A 23332-nucleotide genomic window follows, 5' to 3' on the forward strand; every position below is an offset into this window, starting at 1 on the left:
TATAACGTGGAGTGCGAATGGCACCAATTGCGTCTGCATTCATGACTTAGTGTTTAAAATTAAACAACAGAAATGTAAATACTTTTTTTGACTTCTAAGTAACTTAATTATCATTAAGGAAAGGTTTCTTACCACTTAGACTACTTTTTGATATCATCGTTAGACAAAGCAGGAACTTGTACTTCTAATGACATTACACGTGGCAAGGTTACAGATTTTAATCATCTTTAATTTTGTTATACATTTTAGAAAAGATTCATCTATACAAACACCACAAAACTATTCTTGATTGTATTTCTGAATGCTGTGCTACACTTAGTTTATTGTTTTGAATACATCTAATTATGAAAGTTAAATGTTAGCATAAACTATTAGTAATCAATAATATTAGATTTAGCACTGTACTAAATTGTTGCACTTTTCCCCACATCTTTTAAAACCATATTTTTATTGTTCAAATATACATTAAATCTGACTACCAGAAAATAAGTTAAATACAAAATTAAAGGAAAAATAGGGTAAAATGTAATTCAAAATATTTTGCTAGTAATGTTAACTGTTTATAAAAATAAAATGTATTAACTAAGGAATAGGATGGCACAGTTGTTAGTATGCTTTCTGTATGTTTTTTTTTCATAAATACAACGGTAGTACCAGATGTCTCAGTGGCTTTCAAAATTACATTATGCATGCAAACCTCTGAACTAGAAAGATAACCAAGATATCCATCCATTGCTAATGGTGACAAAGTGGTTAGCATTGCTGTCTTACAGCACTGGGGCCCTAGGTTCAATTCCTGCCATCCTGTGTGTGTGGAGTTTGCATGTTCTTTCTGGGTTCTGCGGTTTTTCTCCATATGTGTGATATGATTCCCTCTCCCACTCCAAAATATACTGATAGGTTAATTGGCTTATGGGAAAACTGGCCCTGGTGTGTATGTGTTTATGTCTGTTTGTCTGTCCTGTGATGGACAGGCGCTATGTCAAGAGGGTATTCTGCCTTGCGTCCGTTGCTTGTTTGATAGGGTCCAAATCCTCTGTACTGGATAAAGAGATTAGAAATGGATGGAAGTAAAGGCACTGTGTGGATGGAACTATACACAGTGTTAGAAACCCACTATGAGATGGCAGCATCTCATTAAGGATAAATTATTTTATAGTGCTGGCTTAAGGAAACAGCCTTTCCACCTCTCTTGCACATCAGTATCCATACCTAGTTAGTTAGTTAAACAAATTGCCTCTAAATATAAACATCTTAAGATCATGGCTCTGTGGATCAGCATCAGCTACGTTTGCCCAATCCTTCAATTCATGTGCAACCTACACACAGTTCAATGCCAGCAAATACTCAAAATCTAAAATACAATCCTCATTTCAGTATCTATGTAAACATACAGTCTGTTAACTCCATCATCTTCCTCTCCTGTCATTTTGTCAAAAGTATGCCTAACCCCATTAGGAAGTGTTCTTGTTATCAGTGTATTCCTCAACTTTCCCCAAATGATCTTTTTCTTACCTACATCTCTAGTCTTACATCCTGCAATAACTCAGCCAACACTTAAATCCCCAAAACTGCTTGTGTTAATTTGTTTAAATCACAAATATCATATGTAAATACCAGCCATGTAGTACTCTGCATTTGGAATAATAGTTTATTTTAAAGGGAACTAGAGAAATCAAGAAAGGCTTTTTTTCTAGAATTAATAAATGCACATCCAGTTCACTGGGGTAATTAAATCCACACTGAACAATCTCCGATATGTTCAGAATTGGACAGTCAGAATCCTGATCGGGATGCATTATGCCTGTCTTCAAATCCTTGCACTGGCTTCCTATCAGGTTTTGAGTTTCGAGTCAACTTCAAAATCCTCAATCGGTCTAATTCTGGTCTTCCAGCTGTCCTCGAGAACATCTACATTCTGGTTCTCTAGCTGCACCCCAGAGCTCTGAATTTGTATCCCCAGTGATATCAGAGTCACCTACCCTGAGTGCACTTAAATCTAACCTCAAAACCTTTCTTTTCAGAAGACATAGTGTCTGTATCTGCTTCATTTTCTAATTTTGGTAGGACTTCTAACTGCTTGTCTTTCTTACATGTATTTGAGATGCTACTTTTAAAGGTGCTATGTAAAATAAAGTTTTTTATTATTGTTTTAGAGAAACATGTTCAGATTTTCCCTGGTTCAGAAAAAGAGATTTAAAGTATACTAGTTTGTCAATCTTCTCACATCCTCTTTGCTAAATGGCTTTTCATACTAATCTAATCAATCTAACTGCCTATTTTCTGTGCTTTCCCTATCCTGTTAGATTTATAATTATTCTGAAAATATTTTTCTTGAAATGACTCATTTCTAAATTCATGTTTTCACTATTAACATCTTGCAGCAACTCTGTAACAAAATATACATTTAGCTCAACCTGACAGTTATCCTGCTACCAACATTGAATACAAACATCTTTAGATTTCTAAGTTTATGTCTTTATTTAGTAGTTTCATTAGTAATGAAGGAAAAATTTTTCTTTCTTGGAAAAATGTTTTTTTATGTGTTGCAAAAAAAATAATAATAATAATAATAATAAACTTTATTTTATATAGCACCTTTAAAGGTGGCTTCTCAAAGCGCTTTACAGGATGACAATAACAATAAATAAGAAGACTACAACAATAAATAAGAAGATTTCACAAGATAGGACACAATTATAATTACAACAATACAACAATAACAATAGAGGAGACCGTGGAAGGTGGTATTAAGAAGAGCAGAGGGGTGAAGAATGGAACCAGTTAAGTAAAGGCTTTTCTGAAGAAGAAGGTTTTGAGTCTGGATTTGAAGGAGTTTAGAGAAGGTGACTCTCTAATATCCTTGGGCAAAGAGTTCCAGAGCTTGGGGGCATAGCAGGAGAAGGCCCTGTCACCCATACAATGTAGACGGGCTTGGGGGACAGTAAGGAGGGCAGAATTTGAAGAGCGGAGGTTGTGAGGTGGGGAGTAGGGCGATAAAAGTTCAGACAGGTATTGAGGTGCCAAGCCATGTAAAGCCTTGTAGGTGAGCATGAGGATTTTAAAGTCTACGCGGAATTTGACCGGAAGCCAGTGCAAGGACTCCAGGATAGGAGTAATGTGAACACTTGCACTAGATCTGGTCAGGATTCTGGCTGCTGAATTTTGGACATACTGCAGCTTGTTCAGATTAGATTTAGATACCCCAGGGAGTAGAGCATTGCAGTAGTCAATTCGAGAGAATACAAATATGTTGATCAGCTTTTCAGCCACAGTTAATGATAGCATAGGGCGTAGTCTTGTGATATTTCTAAGGTGGAAAAAAGATGTTTTGACAGTATGCTGTACATGTGGGTCGAATGTTAAGCCAGAATCGAATATAACCCCAAGGTTTTTCAATTTTGATTGAAGCTCAAGTAGAGAGCCATCTACAGACAGGGTTACAGGACTGGCTTTACGAAGTTGTTGGGGGGTACCAATAAGCATGACTTCAGTCTTGTCACAGTTAAGATGAAGGAAGTTTTGAGTCATCCAAATTTTTATGTCAGAGATGCAATTAGATAGAATAGAGACAGCCACATCAGTGTCGGGTTTGGTATGGATGTATATTTGAGTATCGTCAGCGTAAAAATGAAAGCTGAGGCCATGTGATCTTAAAAGCTGACCAAGTGGGAACATGTAAATGCTGAAGAGCAAGGGGCCCAGTATTGAGCCCTGGGGAACACCAGACTTGACAAGACAAATTTCAGACCTGTACCCATTGAGAGAGACAAAGTGACAGCGATCAGTGAGGTAAGACTTAAACCATTTGAGGGCAGTGTCAGAGACTCCAAACACAGTCTCAAGACGAGAAAGTAAGATGTTATGGTCAACAGTGTCAAAGGCAGCACTGAGATCAAGAAGGATGAGTATGGAAAGAGAACCAGAATCAGAAGCTATTAGGAGATCGTTGGTGACTTTGACTAGGGCGGTTTCTGTGCTGTGAAGTTGACGGAAGCCAGATTGGAGGGGTTCGAAAAGGTTGTTTGTCATGAGGTGGTTATGTAACTGAAGTGTGACAGCACGTTCTAGAATTTTAGAGAGAAAGGGTAAGTTGGAGATGGGGCGAAAGATGTTAAGATTGTCGAGAGCCATGTTAGGCTTCTTTGGCACGGGGGTAATAGCAGCAGTTTTGAGGACCATTGGTACAATGCCGGTGCTCAAGGATTCATGTATTATATTGAGGACAATGGGACAGAGAGAAGACAGGACTGGAATAAAGTGGTGGGAATGGGATCTAAAATAGATGTGGTGGGTTTCATGCGCGTAACTAGTTTGTTTAGGGATGCTGAGTCAAGAAGAGAGAAGCTGGAGAGACGGGAACCAGAGAAGTTGGATGAGGAGGGAGGAGGTATGGAAATTATATCCGTAGTGGAGAGAATGTGATGCCGAATGTTGTCAATCTTAGAACTAAAGAAATCTAAGAATGTGTTGCAAAGTTGTGATGAGGCAGGTAATGTGGTAGGGCAGTTTGGCTTGAGCAGTCTGTTGATGGTGGAGAAAAGATGTCTGGGATTGTTTTGGTGATTTTCAATGATGTGAGAGAAGTAAGTGGATCTAGCAGACTCTATAGTAACCTTATAATCAGATAAGTAATCTCTCCAGGCCTGATAATGTACATTTAGGCCGGAAAGACGCCACCTACGCTCAAGTTTGCGAGAGGCTGCCTTCATGAAATGCAGATGGTCATTGTACCAGGGGGCAGGGCGAGAGAAGGAGATGGTTCGAGTTTTTAAAGGAGCAAAGGTGTCGAGGGTAGATAAAAGAGCATTGTCAAGTAACTGTATTTTGTCCTCTAGAGGGTCAGAGGAAGAGAAACAGGATAAGGAGGACAGAACAGAATTTGCAAACCTTGGGTGATCAATTGATCGCCAGTTGCGGAAATTTACAGAGCGTGAGGGGGAAGTGTTAGAAACAGGTAATTCCAGATTGAAGAGAATGGCTAAGTGGTCAGAGAGGCCTAGATCAAGGGGAGAGCAGTGGGAGACAAAGGAGTCATTTGCAATAATTAGATCTAAGGTGTGTCCTTTGTTATGTGTAGGGGTACAAACAAACTGAGTAAGGTCAAAGCATCCCAAAAGAGAAAGGAAGTCTTTAGCCAGACTGGAAGAGGTTGAATCAATGTGTATATTAAAGTCCCCTAGAATAAGGATCCTTTTAAATTTAAGGGATAAGAATGAGAGAAAATCACCAAACTCACCTAAGAAGACTCCACTGGGTTTGGGTGGTCTGTAAACTGTGGCAATAATAGTAGATTGGGGGATAGAAACATTTAAAACAAGACACTCAAAAGAAGAGGGAGGAGGTATAGCTATAGGACTTAAACTGTAAAAAAGGTTGTAAATAACAATGATGCCCCCGCCTCTGTCTGAAAGACGTGGAAGGTCAAACAAACCATATCCAGGAGGAACTAGTTGGTTGAACAGGAGTCCATCGTTTTGTTTGTGCCAGGTTTCAGTTAAACACAGAAGGTCCAGTTGTTTTTCTTTGATAATGTCACATAAAAGAAGAGCCTTGCTGTTAACGGAGCGGGTGTTGAGTAGCGCTGATCTGGCCAGTCTCGGGGATGCAGGGGGAAGCGGAGTGTGGTCTAGGTGCGGTAGTGAGAGGAGATTTTTTAGATCGGCGCCAGTACGTGATGGACTTACAGACGTGCGCCGAAAGGCAGGGATAGAGACTCCGCAGGCAGATGAACGAAAAAAACGGCGTCCTGTGCAATGAATGTAGCGAGTCGGTCGTAAAATCCCAGTAAAACGGCAGTAATCGAATGTGTCTTTGACCAGGAAGTAGCTTTGTTTTAGTTGAAGAAGTTGCAGTGCAGTGTACCTCAGAGACATGATCGATGAATCGAGACGGGAAGGAAATCCAGAGAAGGCGGTAGCAAGTGGTGAAGGTCTTCAGTTGAGTAAGTTCACAATGCAGTGGAAGTCGCATTTGTGAATTTGTAACGTGGAGCGGATAGCGTGAAGCGGATGAAAATAGATAAATTAGAAATCAGTGTAATCGAGGAGAAAAAGGGGAAAAAAAACATAAATAAGTAGATAGAAATGAAAAACTGGTGAGAGGAGCGGCAGCCAAATGCGCCAGCGTTCCCTCTCGACCGGAACCGGAATGATGGTTTTAACAAAATATATATTTCAAATCCTTTCTCCTGGCAATCTACCTGAATGTCCAACTATCTGACTATCTAAACCTGTCCCCACACACCCTGCCCCCACTGCGATTAGAATATACACAAGGCTCTGAAAGCTTCACAGTAGATGATCAGGTGTTTCACAGACGTAAGCATAGTACTTAATTCAGGCTTTATAAACTCACACCTGGGATTCGATTAATTAAAAAAAAGTTTTTTGGGTAAAAACTGCACCAGCTATTAGATCTTGTTTATATTAAAGTTACATCACTGGGTAGTAGTGGGCAGTGCACTATTTTGTCAGTAACCTGCTAATCTGCTTAACAACTGTAGAAAACATTATTTTATTTCTGTATGGAATGCGTGTTGTGTTTACAAAAGTGTTTCAAATGTTTAATTAAGAAGTAAAAAGAACTTACAGCTTACACAAAGACCCATACAGTATGGAAAAACAAGTATTAAGAAGTTGTGGTGCTCTAGCAGTGCTGTCCTAAGGCTAGCCACTGCCCAGTGAGCGTATTCGTAGAAAAGGTAAAAACATGATAAGTTTTTACAAATTACATAAACTTAATATAGTCAGAAGGAGCACATAAAAATGTTTCCAATATAACTACATGTAAGACTTTGATGCTAAAAATGGTTAGAAAGAAAGTGGAATACTGGTGTGTAACCAAGTGTTTTACACTCTAGACAGGCCCTCTGACCTTTCACTACCTTGTGTTGGTTTGTGAATATTTTCTGATCCTTTTCTTTTAGATCCTTAAATTAATATCGTTATTAATTTCTTTAGATAATCAATTCCATATTATATTCTCTATTTAGCAGATTCTAAAAATTATTTTTGTATTTCTGCGAATACGCTTGTTACCAGAGTAAACAAAAGCATACTTTTAGAATTTGATTAATAGAGAATATAATATATATATATAATATATAGTATATTGTAGTATTTTCGGGTTCAGTGAGGATGGGCACAGTGATTCAGACACTACTTCTTGTGTCTAATCTTTAGTTTAGCAAGGTTTGTGTGATAAGCACATTGTTTAATGGGGATGACATTACCCACATCTGTCATCACTGTACAACATTACTTCAGGTGGGTAGCCGCGTCAGTCAGTGTAGTCTGCAAAGGAACAAGTAATAGGTTTATTCCATGCTGAAAAGAGAAGAGAGAAAACACAATGTTTCGGCTGTGAAGCCTTCTTAAGGTGTGAGGGTCTTCAGCTCAAAATGAAACGCTTGGAGTTTGTAATGTAGGGCGTTTTGAACGAGTTAAACTTTGATGCATGAAAAATGTATTTCCCAGAAGCTATACTGATTCTCCCCGATGCAGTGCAGTTAAAACATATCTCTGATGCAGTTCCTAAATTAATATCGTTTATGACCATCAGACTTTATGCTCCTCTTCTTTTTATGCTCAGCTACTAAAATTTCCCTTTAGTTTCCCTACCGGCCATGTAGTACATGGCATTGTGAAATTATAGTTTATTTTAAAGGGAACATAAAGAAACTAGGAACTAGAGAAATCAAGAAAGGCTTTTTTTCTATAGAATTAATAAATCCACATCCTGTTCACTGGGTTATTTAAATCCACACTGAGCAATCTCCAATATGTTCAGAATTTGACAGCCAGAATCCTGTATTGCTTTGAGATGCCACTTTTAAAGGTGCTATATAAAATAAAGCAATATTTTTACAGTAATTTAAAGTATATATTTAAAGTAATAAATTAACAGTATATGTAAATGTTGTATGATATGTCTTTGTTGTAAATGTCTGTAATATGTCTGTAGCTTGTATCTTATTTTTATTTTTTGTTTTGTTTCATGTTAATTTTATAAAAGAGAGTATAATAGAGAGAGTCCCCATTATTCCCCATCTTGATTGAAATCGCAAATGTGTGTTTCATAAAATACTTTTATTTATTCACAATCTGACAATGCAAGACAGAACTCACATCCACTGTGCCCAACAGCCTTACAGATCAGCAAGTCAAGGAAGAAAACAATTAACTGCTGTCTGCTGCTGAGGCTGGTAGTGAAAATCAAGCCCAGCTTTTCAATGGAATTGCTTTAACTTGCTAACGCCTCTAACATTTCCTGGCGTATTGCGTTGTCAAGAGTTCTAAAGAAGATAAAAGTGTTTTTCCCAGGTATTAGTTCATCAGTATAGTACACGTTTATCTGTACCATATGTCGGTACAGACAACTTACTGCACTATAGCTTTGGTAAGAAGATGGACTATGGCCAAAATCACGAAGACTTTTTACAAGTGTAAAAAGGGGATATGTGTCTCCTCTCTAACTCTTCAGTTTACAGAGAAATTCTGCTAGACCTTCACAACATTGTCCAATAATACTCTTCTTTTGTCTAATTTTTAGTTTAGCAGGATTTGCGAGATAATCACATCTAATATCACTGTACAACACTAACTACTTTCAGGCTGTGCTGAAACGGCTGGACAAACAGTTTTTTTTTAATTTTTAAAAAAGAAATAAATAATGAGATATAATGATGTGATCCTGCTTAACTTAGACATTGCATGATTATAAAAGCTATAAAAACAGGTTTCGATAGTTAATAGCCACTTTTTGTGTGCAAAAAACAGGTGATCTTTCTTTCTCGTGTTCAGCCTAGAATTTATGTGTATGCTGTAAGTTTAACTTTTTCTTTCTCACTCGCTGTGATTCAAGCACAGAAGGGTTAAAAAAAAGTCAGATAGGCAGAGGGAAGGGCGAGGGGTGAAACTGTTACCTGTCCTGGATAAAGCGGTTAGAAAATAGGTGGATTTACACCAGTGAAAAGTATTCCAATTTTAATGCGATACAGAAGACATTATTCATAATAAACGATCTTGTACGGTCTGTAAACTGAAAATTTATAGAGGAGATACATTGAGTATCGCCTCTTTTTACACTTGGAAGAACATTCCAATGTCAATGCGACACTGAAGATATTATTAAAAACCTTTTAAATATGAAGGGAGATCTAAAGGGAGATCTCTCCTCTGCCCAACGGCTGAGGTCCCTGCTAGCTATTCAGAGGGAAAGGCAGTGACATCACCATGCTGGTGAGCGGGCACAGCCTGTAATGTGGGGCGTATGCTTTAAATATATTTAGATCTTTAAATTAATATCGTTATTGATTTCTTTAGCCTCACAATGTCCAATACTCTTCTTGTGTCTAATTTTTAGTTAAGCAGGATTTGAGCTACAGACCATAAAAAACACGATTTTTCACATATTAAATATTCACATATTAAACTTAATATGGTCAGAATGAGCACGTAAAAACATTTCCAAAATAACCACATGTAATACTTTGATATTTAAAATGTTTAGGGAAAAAGTGGAATACTAGTGTGTATTTTTTCTTTAAAATACCAATAAAAGCCATATACAGATGCAGCCATCCAAAGTGGTACAAACACGTACTGTAGGCATTTCCCTACATCATGGCATGTCATAACGCGTCATACCACGGTACGTGATTGGCTGGCCAAAATGACCGACAGGGGCGTGGTGCGTTGGTCGGTCATGGAAAGATTTAATCATTTAATGTCTTTACTGTGCATGTTTTAATCTGCTTAGTATTGAATATTTATATGGAATTTTACAACTAAAGGGAAATTTTAGTAGCTGAGCATAAAAAGAAGAGGAGCATAATGCATCTGAAGGTCATAAACGATATTAATTTAGGAACATAAACATATTACTGTATGTAAACTGTACTGTATATGGCTGGTCTTGGTAAATACACACCAGTCTTCCATTTCTCCCTAAACATTTTAAGCATCAAAGTTTTATGAAACGGTCCCCAAATATGCAATTGATGTATAGAGTGAATTTTAATTTACAAACATTATTTAACATGAAAATTAAGCTGTTTACGTTCCTCTGCCTGAGAATATAGTCCCTCATTGCTATGCAACGCAGAAACACAGTCACAAGTAACTAGCAAAAAGAGGACATTAGCTAGCCAATATGATAAAGGAATAAATTACTTTTTTTGTTTATTTCTTTAGCACATTTATTTGAACATTTCCATCGATTGTACAAGCACTTGGAAACTGTCCAATCCCTAGTTCGTCAGGTGTTTTCTTTTACGCTCCGGGCATGCTCCCACTGGCACTGGTCTGTGTCTTCTAGGATATAATGCCGGCGATTGGTTGTTAAAATTGGGTTTCCAATAATGCCACAGCAAACTCTTGTTTTTATGTCCACTATAACAGACATAATCTCCCTTGCTTTTAACAGAGTTTCATAATTTCTAAGAATGAAAATGATTTAAACTATGCGACAGTTATCATTCAACGAGAGCTCAGAATATCACAAGGATCCTCAAGTGCGCAACAGAGACTGCAGAAAAAGATACATGTATCAGATACATGAGAATCCAAGCTTTTTTATCTACACTTTCTTATCTACGCTAAGAAGTAGTCTTTAAAATTTATCACACAGTAAAAAGTCAAATTTTGGTGTGTGCGTATACTAGAGATTATGGCACGACTTCAGAATGGTGATTGGCTGACACTATCTGACACCCCTCTGATTGGGGAAAAAAGACCTGCTGATCTGTTCTACATACCAGGAAGACAACACAATATGTTGTTTCTATTCGAAACGTGTATTTTAAACATTTAATTAAGAAGAAAAAACCTTACAGCGTACTCAGATTTCTAAGCTGATCAGGAGGAAGAAAAATCACCCGTGTTTCGCACATAAAAAGTGGTTATTAACTATCGAAACTTTTTTTAATGTATTTTATTTTTATTTAGATTAAGAGTTCCCGTCACCCCCATGTCCATTTAAATCTCAAACCCGTTTAATTAAATGTCTTTATTGATTCATAATCTGACAATGCAACGTTAATCGTTATCTTTGTCTTCTGCATAATAATGTTCACCTCTCTGTCCAGCAAATGAATAATAGTAATAATAATAAACTTAATTTTATATAGCGCCTTTAAAATTGGCTTCTTAAAGCGCTTTACAGGATAAAAACAACAATAACAATAACAATAACAATATTGTATTACATTGCACTTTGACAGATCGTCTTTAAATCAATTGTTGTCAGAATATCCCCGCCTCCAAACAAAACAAAATTGCAACAATTTTATTAACTGGCTGTTTCAGTAACTTAAAGTATATATTTAAAGTAATATTTTAACAATATATGTAAATGTTTTAAGATATGTCTATGTTGTGAATGTCTGTAGATTGTATCTTATTTTTAGTTTTTGTTTTGTTTCACTTTAATTTTATAAGGGAGAGTGTCATAGAGAAGACTCCCTTACCCCCCATCTTGATTAAAATACTTTTATTTTTTCACAATCTGGCAATGTCAGACAGAATTCACATTCGCTGCAGCCAAATGGCCTTGCAGATCAGAAAATCATGGAACAAAACAATTATCACGCCTGGCTCCTCAGTGGAATTGCTTTAACTTGCTAATGTTGGTGTAACAGTCCGGGTGTGGCAATCTTCTAATGTCTCCTGACGTCGGCAAAGACAATGAACACATTCTACCCGTACATGAGAATATAATGGTGGCGCGCGGGCGCGGTGGGGTGCTATACCAGCTGTCAACAAAAACCAGTTCTGTCAAAAAAAAAGTTTTTTAAAAAAAAAAGTCAATTGAGTGTCCATAATATTGCTATTTTGCTATTGCTAATTGCTATTGCTACTATCTGAGTCTCTGTGTCTACATTGTTTGTAAACAAACCGGTTTCACAGGTATTTTCAACCCCCAGCCACTGTTGTTTCATCAGCTGTTATCCTGTAAAGCGCTTTGAGAAGCCACCTTTAAAGGCGCTATATAAAATAAATTTCATTGCACTTTGACATCGTCTTATAATCACTTGTTATCAGAATATCCCCCCCTCCAAAAACCCCTTTTTTTTTGCTTACGGTAGTACTTCTCGCATTAAGAAAGCTAGGTGTTAGCATAAACTATTAGTAATCAATAATATTAAATTTAGCACTGTAATAAATTGTGCTAATATTAAATTCTATTCTACTCTAAGAATGTAGGGGGGAGGAAAAATGCCTGTGGTCTTTTCACTGATAAACTTGTGTTAACGAAAACTACAGTATGCTTAAGAGTTGTTCAACCGTTTTTTCAGCTCAGCCAGCGTACTGATCACAGATCAGTCCCAGTGTGTGAGATCTTGCTGTTTGATCTGTGCTTGATCTTTGATCAGAGCATTAATAGAGAGCTTATCTCTGTAAATATATTAATATCGAATGGTATTAAATTTAACTTTTTTGTATAAAGCTGTATTTATTTAATACCACTTGATAGTTATATTAATAGAGATAAGAATTCAAGTTGATACTGTTTAGACTTTTGATTATTTTAAACTGTATTACAGCATCGTACACATGCTTAAAAGAGAAGAGAGAAAACGCAACATTTCGGCTGTGAAGTCTTCTTCAGGTGTGAGGGTCTTCTGCTCAAAATGAAATGCTAAAATGTAATGTTGGCTCTGAACGGGTTCAACAATGAGTTGGGCTTGATTGAGGTCACTGCCTTTCATCTGAAATCCTGCTTGAATCCTTCTAAACTAAAAATTAGACACAAGAAGAAAAGAGGCTCTGGTGAAATTTTCTTTTTTTTTGAATTTCTCTTTTTTTTCTTGGAAAAATATCTTACCCGCTGCAATCCGGGCACAGAAGGGTTAAAAAGAAAGTCAGACAGGCAGGGGGGAGGATGAGTTGTGAAACTGTTACCTGGATAAAGAGGTATCCAGGTAACAGTGAAACGGGTGTACGGTCTGGGGAGATTGCCCATTTTCCATGTAAATAGTTCCCTGGTTCCGCGCACCTTGGTGTTACTCTCTCTCTCTCTCTCTCCGTTTCTTTCTCTCGGGCTCGTGCTCTGGCTCGCTCGAGCTCTTGGCGGGCTTGTCTTGTGTCTCTCTCTCGTCTGGGCGCAGGAGTGCTGCTGGCGGGTGGTGACGGAGAAGAAATAAAACGCAGTTTTTAACTCCACAAGTCTGAGTCTCTGTGATCGTCCTCACCGAACCCAAATTCATTACATTGGTGTCAGAAGTGGGAGGATGGACAGTGAACGGCCAATGATGTTGGACTCAGAGAAGCGCCGGCTCCCCCAGCAGCCAAGTGACCAGGCTACAGCAGGGTGATGGTCGAAGTGGTCTCAACGAGGGCCTGGCAGGATCTGCCCTCGATAAGGCAGGGAAGAAATAAGCCCTGGCTGTGGCCAACCCTTCCCACGGCAGCAGGCAGGGTGAAGTGCTCCTTCTGGCTTTCCGGAGCAAGGGAGGGTAGCGTCGCTCAAGGGCGCCCTTCCCCCCTTCAGGCCGCCCCGCTTCCATTTTCCGACGAAAACACACAGTGGTGGCAGATGACCTGCCATCGTCGCTCCCCCGGCATCGCCGCTCTGGCCGTCTCCTCCTCCCCATCTGATTCCCCATGCGCCCCTGCGTTGGTGCCCACCGGTATCCTCGAATATGGCATCAGCCTGCTCAGCCAGAGCCAGGGCCTGCTCCAAGGAGACCGGCACGGCCAGCATCACATGGCGCTGCACCTTAGTCAGTGCCAGGGCCAGGAGGAACACCTGGAGCGCTATCTCCCAGTGGGCCTCCTCCGGGACTGTAGGGTAATCCTGGTGGGCTAAGTAGGCCACGTCTGCGGCGACCGGACCCAGTGGCTCTCCCGCTAGGCGGCGGCATTGGGCCAACCTCGGCCGCAGCAGTCCGCAATAGTTTCTCTCTTCTCTTTTAAGCATGTGTACAATGCTGTAATACAGTTTAAAATAATTAAAAGTCTTAACAGTATCAACTAAACTCCATTAATAAAAACGATTACAATATAATCTTTCCACGTTTGATCCCAAGTTCCCAAGAAAAATAAATCTAAATGGGGAGGAAGCTATGCTGAAAGTTTATTAAGATACTTAGAAGACAAAGATAATGATTTACATTGCATTTGTCAGATTGTGAATCAATAAAGACATCTAATTAAACATGCGTTTGCGATTTAAATCAAAATGGGGGTAACGGGGACTCTCCCTCTCTTATTATCAACACTTGTTCAATTATGGTTCTTCTCAGATACTGTAGTTGGGCATTCAGGTAGATTGCCAGGCAAAATAAAAACAGGTTTTGATAGTTAATAACCACTTTTTATGTGCGAAACACGGGTGATTTTTCTTCCTCCTGATCCGCTTAGAAATCTGTGTACACTGTAAGGTTTTTACTTCTTAATTAAATGTTTAAAATACACGTTTCTAATAGAAAAAATCATATACTGTTGTCTTCCTGGTATGTAGAACCAATCAGAGGCTCACCACAATTCACACTCAACCACATCACAGATCTGCCACACACACGCTTCAGGACGGTGACATCGCTGCCTTTCATATGAATTCTTTCATCTGGAAACATTTTGACAATTTGCTTAACAATCTTAGGAAGATCACACAACAAGGCTGTTAGCCTGGTTATGGTGCACGCATTACTGAAGCTAAAAGTTTAGCCTTTGTCACTAATGTAATCACTAAATAAAGACATACATATAGAAATCCCTACGTTACAAACTGTTTATGGCTGGTATTGGTATTTTAAAGAAAAAATACAGACCAGTATTCCACTTTCTTCCTAAACATTTTAAGCATCAAAGCTTCCATGTGGTTATTTAGGAAACGTTTTTCATCGCGGGCACTTTTCCTGTCCGTGGGGGAGGGTGGACTGTCTAGAAGGTTAGCCTATTCTACTCTGAGAATATAGAGGCGGTGGAAAGTGCCCGCGGTCATTTAATTAGTATTACAATTCGCACTGATTCCCTCGAGAAGATATGGACATAAGAATATTCGTGCGTGGTAAAAAAAATGGCATTCAGCACTTAAACTTAATATGGTCAGTAACAGTAAAAAGTAACATGCTCAGAAGGAGCACATAAAAACTTTTCCGAAATAGCCACATGTAAGACTTTGATGCTTAAAATGTTTAGGGAGAAATTGAATACTGGTGTGTATTTTTTCTTTAAACTACCAAGACTAGCAATATACAGTACAGTTTACATAATATGTTTATGTTCCTAAATTAATATAGTTTATGAGCATGTGAAAGGCATGGTGAATCGGAGATTCTCAAGAACTACTTTGAATGATTGGAAACAAATGCATGATTGGATCAACGAAATGCTGTGGTGTTACATTTTGTTAATGAAAAAATAAAGTCTTTTCATTTACAAAGACGGTTACAAAGAATGTGGACCGGGGTAATACTTTGAGTTTACAGCTTGTCCAAGGTCATTCATTATTAATACTATTAGTGATATCTTCGGTAAAGACTGACAGCAGGAACATTCCTATTCTTTACTCAGCAGCTTATTAAAAACAGGGTGTTCAAACCGTTTTTTTTTTACACAGAAGAGTGACACAGCTTCATGTTGTGAATCTGTTTTTCTGTGTTTACAAAGAAGGTGGAATACAGTAATACTACCTGCTATATACAGATGCAGCCATTCAAAACAAGCAGGCGATACCGCATTATTTTGATACCGCAAACATATTACTGTATGCAAAACTGTACTATATACAGTATGTATATGTATATTTAATGTCTTTACTGTGCCCGTTTAAGTATTGAATATTTATATGGAATTTTACCACTGAAGGGAAATCTTAGTAGCTGAGCATAAAAAGAATAGGAGCATAACGCCTGGGAAGACCATAAATGATATTAATTTTGGAACATAAACATACAGTATTACAGTATGTAAACTGTATATGGCTGGTCTCGGTACTTTAAAGAAAAAATACACGCCAGTATTCCATTTCTCCCTAAACATTTTAAGCATCGAAGTCTTTAACTAACGTGAAATAACGTGTATAAAAAGTGGTAGTTTTAAGCTTTTCTGTAAATACGCTCGATACCAGAGTCAACAAGCATACTTTTAGAATTTGATTAATAGGGAATATAATATGGAATCGCGTATCTAAAGAAATTAATAACAATATAGGTTAAAAGGTTTGGTGTTCAAATTCAGCCGGCGCTGTGACTTTTATTTTAACAAACATTTCTTTAAAAAATAGAATAGCAATATTATGGACAATTAATTGACAATAAATATAGAAAAGTACATATTAAATTTGGGAAATTTGGTTTCTGTCAAAGTGATCTGTCAAAGCGCAATGAAACCTATTACTTGATTCTTATGGACCCCCGGTCCCGCCAGGGATTAAAAAAAAACATGCAATCGCGTATCTAAAGAAATAACAGTATAGCTATGTTCATGCACAAACAGTAACATGTTACATTATTAGTTTGGGTGTCTCCTCTTGCCAGAAAGCTCTAAATTGCATTTTGAGTGCGGTTTTTGACTTTTTTTAAATTACAACCCATAAATAAAGCTGATACTGTTTAGACTTTTAATTATTTTAAACTGTATTACAGCAGCACAATGCACAATGCAACGTAAATCTCTACCTTGATCTTTTGCAGCTGTTTCACTGATTTAAACGAATAAGAAATTAGATTGCTCATAAATCTAATCGCTTATTCTACATAAACACAGCGTAATTGCTCTCTGAAAATGCTCTTTTTCCTGTTCGTTTTGGAGACCTTGATCGAAACTGATTTGAGATGTCAGAACGGATTTATTTTCTGTGTATTTCTGTGTGCGCATTTCCTACATTGCTTTGTTTGTCGAGATTTTAACTATAAATCGTACACTAATTACTAGCAGTAAATACTGATGTTTTGCTCCCTCTTGCCACAAAAATATATTTGTATTGTAGCTGGAATTAACTTTTTTTCTTACGTGTCTCTACCTACTGCGACTCAAACATGGAATGGTTAAAGATGGCGACAAGTCAGGCACCCAGAGGTGGGGGGTGCGTCTTTCCGCCTCCATAACTAAAATACCAAATAGGAGTGGCGCAGCGCGGTTTTCATCACTCTCTGCGGGAGTGCTGGCTGTGACGAATTAAACCGAATTCACAGGTATGTTCAAAGTAAAAGGGGGGGGGAGTCTTTCAGCAATTGCAGATCAGATCAGATTCCCTTCCCCCCACAGAAAGACAGACAAATGTTTTCACTGCTTATTAGTCGCTATTCACCGAGGGGGGGCGAGCAGCTCCAATTTCAGGCGTAAGCGATAAATACTGTATATTTAGCTGAAAAGCTGTACAACGCAAGAATTTTGTTACCCTAGGAGGTTTTGTGAAAAAGCTACAGGCGTGTCAATTGCAATTGTTTTTATTTTAAAATACATTTTAGCAAAGTCATGTACCATAAGAGTATGGTAATTAAAAACCATTAATATTTTCGCTTGGGTTTAAATAAAGTCAATGTTTTCTCTTTTGGCTAGACTTGACTATTTAGCCATGAGATATTCAATAGATTGTTATGAAACAACCTTATGTTTATTAATCTTACTTGTTATGCACAGTGGGAATGATAATGTATTGAGAATTAATTTAATCACAGAGTGCTCATGAGCTGATACCCTGGATTCTCTCCAGACACAGCTGTATGAGCTCCACCAGCCAGGACAGGAGGCTCTACTGTACACAGAGAGGGGCGGGATGGGGGAACAAGCTGCCCAGCCGTGTGGTTGAAGCTGATACCCTGGATTCTCTCCAGACACAGCTGTATGAGCTCCACCAGCCAGGACAGGAGGCTCTACTGTACACAGAGAGGGGCAGGAAGGGGGAACAAGCTGCCCAGCCGTGTGGAATGCTACAGAACCCTAAACAGACAATACACACTATCCGAATATTTGACCAAGATATCCAGACACAGATGGATGAGCTCCACCAGTCAGGACAGGCAAATAAGATACACTCTACAGCCATTCGCAACAGCGACATATCATAAAACATTTGCACATATTGTTAAATTATTCTTTGTTTTTCAGGAAGTAAAAAAAAAACACTTGAATTACTTATCCAGTCTCTCGAAATAAAATTATTTTTTAAGCAATGTAATGCAAGATGCTTTCTAACATCGGGCAATGTGTTTTTTTTTTAATCTAACATTAATAGATTAAAAAATCATTCCTAATAGAAATTATTTACCTGCATAAACTTATAAAGGTTGTATTTTCACACAGTGAAGAGGTCTTTTTTTGTTATACAGTAGTTGTGCAAGCTCTGGTGAGTGTATCTTTTTTGATGAGTTTCAAAGGACAAACACAGCTGTATGAGCTCCACCGGTCAGGACAGGAGGCTCTACTGTACACAGAGAGGGGCGGGAGGGGGGAACAAGCCAATACCCTGGCTGATACCCTGGCTTGTGTCTCCAGACACAGCTGGATGAACTCCACCAGTCAGGACAGGCAAATAAGATATACTCTACAGACATTCACAACAGTGACATATCATAAAACATTTACACATATTGTTAAATTATTACTTGTTTTTCAGGAAGTTAAAAAACATTTGAATTACTTATCCAGTCTCTCGAAATAAAATTATTTTTCAAGCAATGTAACTAATGTCGGGCAATGTGTTTTTTTTTAAATCTAACATTGACAGCCACATCTTAAATATTGTCAGTCAGCTCTTTTTTCTCTATTTGAATTGTGGTGATTCAAATAACTTGGGATAACAAGTGGTCTCAGTCACCGAGCTCACAGAGCTTCAACAACAGATGACAACTTCCTTAGTCCTTCCTTAGTCTTCCTAAAATTGTTAGATGGGGTGGGGAGCACTCGGGAATGTGAGTTATGCGAGTTATATTATGAATGAATAAAAACATTTTATTAAAAACACGTTTCAGTTTGTTTGGGAGCTATATTATATATTTTTCATATATAAGATATAATGATGTGTTCCTGCTTACACATTGCACAACTTTAAAAGCTATAAAAACAGGTTTTGATTAGTGTCTTTTTCACATTATCTGGCGAGCCTTGTTTTGTCAAAGAACCAGAGATCATCTCGCTTTCAAAGGACAGCACAGACTTTCAAAAGGCCGCAAATGTATTAGCAAGGGTTAATTGCACTATGGACCACACAAAGAAATGTAAAATAGTCTTCTTAGGTGTGAGGGCAGGAGTGGATCACAGCAGTCATACACAGCAAATAACAAGAAAACAAAGAACAGGGCAGGTGAGACGAGTATCCAAACAGTGAGTGATCAGAAAAAGGAAACAATTGTTACGCCCGGCTTTTCGACGCAATTTTTTTTAACTTGCTAATGTTATGGAGGTGGAAAGATGTACCCCCCACCTCTGGGTGCCTGACTTGTCGCCATCTTTAACCATTCCATGTTCGAGTCGCAGTAGGTAGAGACACGTTTTCAACCATGTCATTTTGTAAAAAGGGAGATATGTGGACAAACCAAAGCCCAAACATCCACTGAAGGTTCACGTCTGGGGGGGTATATCTAGAAGAGGCCCGGGACCACTTCTTATTTTCGAAGGAATTATGGATCGTGAATTCTTCAAGGAAGTCGTGGTCACACAGCATGCCGCCCCATATATCAGGGAGCACTTTGGATCAAGACATCGTCTCTTTCAAGACAACGATCCAAAACACAAAGCAGCAAGGGCGAGGCTTATAGCACAAGGAGTGAACTGGGTGAAAACTCCAGCCGAATCCCCAGATTTAAAACCGATAGAGATGGTTTGGCATTTGCTGAAAGACTATGTTCGGAAAACTGCTAAACCCAGCACAAAGCAAGAACTGATCAATGCGATCTACAAATTCTGGGAGGAAGAACTGACGGAACAAAATTGCAACAATTTTATTAACAGGCTGTTTCATGTTCCTCCTAGGATTGTTGAGCAGGGCAGGGGGCATTCGGGAATGTGAGTCTGATTAAGAATGAATAAAAGCATTTTATTAAAAACGCGTTTGCCTGGGTGCTGACAAAGTAAAAAACAATAACTTTTTGACAATGAAATATTGTGTGTCTCTCTTTCTCTCGATTTGTAATCGTTTTTATTTTTAAATACATTTTAGCAAAGTCATGTACCATAAAAGTATGGTAATTGAAAACCATTAATTTGCTGGACAGAGAGGTGAACATTATTATGCAGAAGACAAAGGTAGCGATTTACATTGCATTGTGTATTGTGCTGCTGTAATACAGTTTAAATAATTAAAAGTCTAAACAGTATCAGCTTTATTTATGGGTTGCAATTTAAAAAAAGTCAAAAACCGCACTCAAAATGCAATTTAGAGCTTTCTGGCAAGAGGAGACACCCAAACTAATAATGTAACATGCTACTGTTTGTGCATGAACATAGTTATACTGTTATTTCTTTAGATACGCGATTGCATGTTTTTTTTTAATCCCTGGTGGGACCGGGCGTCCATAAGAATCAAGTAATAGGTTTCATTGCGCTTTGACAGATCGTCTTTAAATCAATTGCTGATTTAAAGTTTGACAGTAAATGTTTATATTGTAACGCATACTGTACAGCCTCCATTTCTCTATAAAAATCTAAAAGATCATTTGCGCAGCCTAAGAGGGGGGGTCTGCTCTCAGTGACAGCTGACAATCCTCCATACACTCAAGTGAAAAATTAATAACGCCAATGTAAATGTCGTATTTACAATTTACAACTATTCATTGTTATTAAAAAATGACTTAAATTCGAATATGTTGTGATATTTAGAAATATAAAAAGTCAATTAATTGTCCATAACATTGCTATTTTATGTTTTTAAAGAAATGTTTGTTAAAAGAACATTTGAATTTGGGATTTGACCACCCAACCTGTAGTTTACAAGTCAGGCACCTAGACCACAGTACCACCCACAAGGTCGAATGTGGAGTGGTGAAACAGCCCTACACAAACAGTATCAACAGACATTGTACAGCGTGTACTACTGTGTTGCAGTAGATGAATATAATTATATAGTTATTAATTTCTTTAGATATGCGATTCCATATTATATTCCCTATTAATCAAATTCTAAAAGTATGATTGTTGACTCCGGTATCGAGCGCATTCTCAGAAAAGCTTAAAACTACCACTTTTTATACACGTTATTTCACATGTTAGTTAAAGACTTCGATGCTTAAAATGTTTAGGGAGAAATGAAATACTGGTGTGTATTTTTAAAGTACCGAGACTAGCCATATACTGTAATACTGTATGTTTATGTAACAAAATTAATATCGTTTATGGCCTTCACACGCGTTATGCTCCTATTCTTTTTATGCTCAGCTACTACAATTTCCCTTCAGTGGTAAAATTCCATATAAATATTCAATACTAAAACGGGCACAGTAAAGACATTTAAATCTTTCTACGACCGACCAACGCACCATGAGTGCCCCTGTCGGTCAACCTATTGCGTACCACAGTATGACACGTGATGACGTAGCCAATTACCCGCGGTACGTGTCTGTGCCGTGCACTTTGAATGGCTGCATCTGTAGATACATATTTTTAGATATTTAGATCCTTAAATTAATATTATTATTAATTTCTTTAGATACATGATTCCATACTATATTCCCTATTATAAAAAGGATAATTCCGGTCCTGAAATCTGATTGGCGCACACACATTCGTAGAAGTCCTATATTCTCTAATATACGCACATCCTGGAATTTTGACTTCACTGTGTGATAAGAAATTTTAAAGAGTACTTCTTAGCGTAGATAAAAAAGCTTGGATTCTCTTGTATCTGATATCTTTTTATGCAGTCTTTGTTGTGCTCTTGAGGATCCTTGTGATATTTTGAGCTCTCGTTGAATGATATCTGTCGCATTGTTTAAATCATTTTTCATTCTTAGAAATTATGAAATGCTCGGTTAAAAGCAGGGGAGTTTTTATGTCTGTTATAGTAAAAGAAAATGCCTGATGAACTAGGGATTGGACAGTTTTTCAGTGCTTGTACAATTGTTGGAAATGTTCAAATAAATGTGCTATTCCTTTATCATATTGGCTAGCTAATGTCCTCTCTTTGCTAGTTACTTGTGACTCTGTTTCTGCGTTGCGTAGCAATGAGGGACTTTATTCTCAGGCAGAGGAACGTAAACAGCTTAATTTTCGTGTTAAATACATTTTAAAAATTAAAATTAATTCTATACAGCAATTGCATATTTGGGGACCGGGATATTTGGGGAAACTTTGATGCTTAAAATGTTTAGGGAGAAATGGAATACTGGTGTGTATTTTTTCTTTAAATTACCAAGACCAGCCATATACAGTACAGTTTACGTACAGTAATATGTTTATGTTCCTAAATTAATATCTTTTATGAGCATGTGAAAGGCAAGGTGAATAGGAGATTCTCAAGACCTACTTTGTATGATTGGAAACGAATGCATGATCGGATCAATGAAATGCTGTGGTTTTACTTTTTGTGAATAAAAAAATAAAGTATTTTCATTTACAGAGACGGTTACAAAGAATGTGGACCAGGGTAATACCTTGAGTTTACAGCTTGTCAAAGGTCATTCATTATTAATACTTTTAATAATATCTTCAGTAAAGACTTTGATGCATAAAATATTTCTGCATAATTAAAATATTTATGATAAAGGTGGTAGGTTGTGTACTTTTGTCCAACTGAGCAATCTTGCTTTCATAAAATATACCAGCTTTTTAATGTATAATGATTAACATGCTGTAATGCGCAGTTTAAATTTAAAAATCTAAAGAGTATACAAATTAAATTCTTAATTGAATAAAGATTGTCCCTCAGCAGTGATCGGGATTCGCAACCAGGGGTTTTCTGGTGACAGCTCCACCTGCCGGTTTTACAAGGTGATTCTGGATACTATTGACATACTCTAATTTGAATCAAATGTACATATGGTAATCGTGGTATACTGCAACACGCCCACTGCGTTGTACCACAGTATACCCCGCTTGTTTTGAATGGCTGCATCTGTACAGTTTGTAACGTAGGGATTTCTTTATTTAGTGGTTAAATTAATGACAAAGGCTAAACCTTTAGCTTCAGTCATGTGTATGCCGTATGGCATACATGTTTGTAATGATAATATAGTGTTGATAATATTTATTGTCAGTAATAATATCAGTAGCAGTTTGAAATGATTCTTTGTTATTATTAATGATAATAAATTGCTTACACTTATATAACACTTTTCTGGACACTCCACTCAAAGCGCTTTTACAGGTAATGGGGACTCCCCTCCACCACCACTAATGTACACCATCCACCTGGATGATGCAACAGCAGCCATAGTGTGCCAGAACAC

Source organism: Atractosteus spatula, chromosome 1 (genome assembly GCF_055471065.1).
Source record: "Atractosteus spatula isolate fAtrSpa1 chromosome 1, fAtrSpa1.hap1, whole genome shotgun sequence".
In the NCBI taxonomy this organism is placed as follows: domain Eukaryota; kingdom Metazoa; phylum Chordata; class Actinopteri; order Semionotiformes; family Lepisosteidae; genus Atractosteus; species Atractosteus spatula.